The sequence below is a fragment of the Cyanistes caeruleus genome, chromosome Z, assembly GCF_971803275.1.
Source record: "Cyanistes caeruleus chromosome Z, bCyaCae1.hap1.1, whole genome shotgun sequence".
In the NCBI taxonomy this organism is placed as follows: domain Eukaryota; kingdom Metazoa; phylum Chordata; class Aves; order Passeriformes; family Paridae; genus Cyanistes; species Cyanistes caeruleus.
The window spans coordinates 28,988,327-28,989,493 of record NC_141732.1 but is presented as its reverse complement, the minus strand read 5'-3'; positions in this window follow the sequence as shown (position 1 = coordinate 28,989,493).

Sequence of the window (1,167 nt, the reverse complement as noted above, 5' to 3'; positions counted from 1 at the left end):
GACATTGCTTAGGAACAGGACACAAAAGCTGCATATTTATTAGCCTGGAACTAGTCTAGAGACTGCTTAATTTTGTACAGGCAAGCATAAGGTGTTAAGCAGTTAAACCACTACTGTAGAAATAATGATATCTATAAATGAAGAGTTATTTAGCCAACAAATTATGAAGCCTGCAGCTGTTTACATTTAAGATTAAATAAACTCTTCCTGTTGCTCTCATATTTGTGGCTATTCTTAATTAATTTCCCAATCATCACTTTACTTGAAACAAGAGATCATTAATTTACTGGACTCAATTCAGTATTTTAGGACTCAGAAGCCCTCTAGAAATTCCTTAACAAAAAGTCACCACGCAATATCACACCTCTACTCACTGCATCTGAAGCCTACTGACAAGAAGTTCCCTTTTTTGTTTACTGCTTTACATGATACGCAGTGGCATTAGTCTACAGATCTTCCTCAGTGGCCAATGTAAAACCACAGCACTGGAGCTAACTCAAATTGTAAATTTGTCCTCCTCAGAAAACATTTTAAAACTACCAGAATCTCTTCCCTACTTGTGCCAAAATTCATTATTTCCAGTGGCCAGTTGACCTGCATTTCAGGGTGTGTTTTGTTAAGTCCACTCAGCAAGTATTGTCAATCTACATCTTAAATAAGTGATCCATTTTTGTGGACATACAGAGTATCTAAACCTGGCACTGTGAAGATATTAAGGCTGCTTGGAATCTCTCTGCAAGGATCAGGAATGAAACCTTAAAACTCACCAAGAAGTCCTCCACAATGACTTGAAAAAGTAACCCTCAAGGCCTGTCCGTATCCCACAGTAACAGGCCCTTGTTCTTTTTCAGAACACCTGAGATACTCAGTGTTGCTAATGTGTGTCTCCTTTGTTTGGCACTTTGTGTGTGAAGGACACTAACTGAACAGTAGGGCTAACATGTTCATCTCACCTTCCAGGAGTGCCAGGGTGAACACTATGGCAAGGTCAGCTCCAAGGTTGGACACCAATGACAACTTTCTCAAGGAAACTGGTAACTATCCATATCACCTGTACTGAGATCTGCTGGGATAAACAAGTCCTTGTAAAATCATAGCTCCCTTGTGTTAACCACAAGGAAGTGAAAGAGAGAGGGTTCCACAAACAGAACTATAAAACAAGCAAAG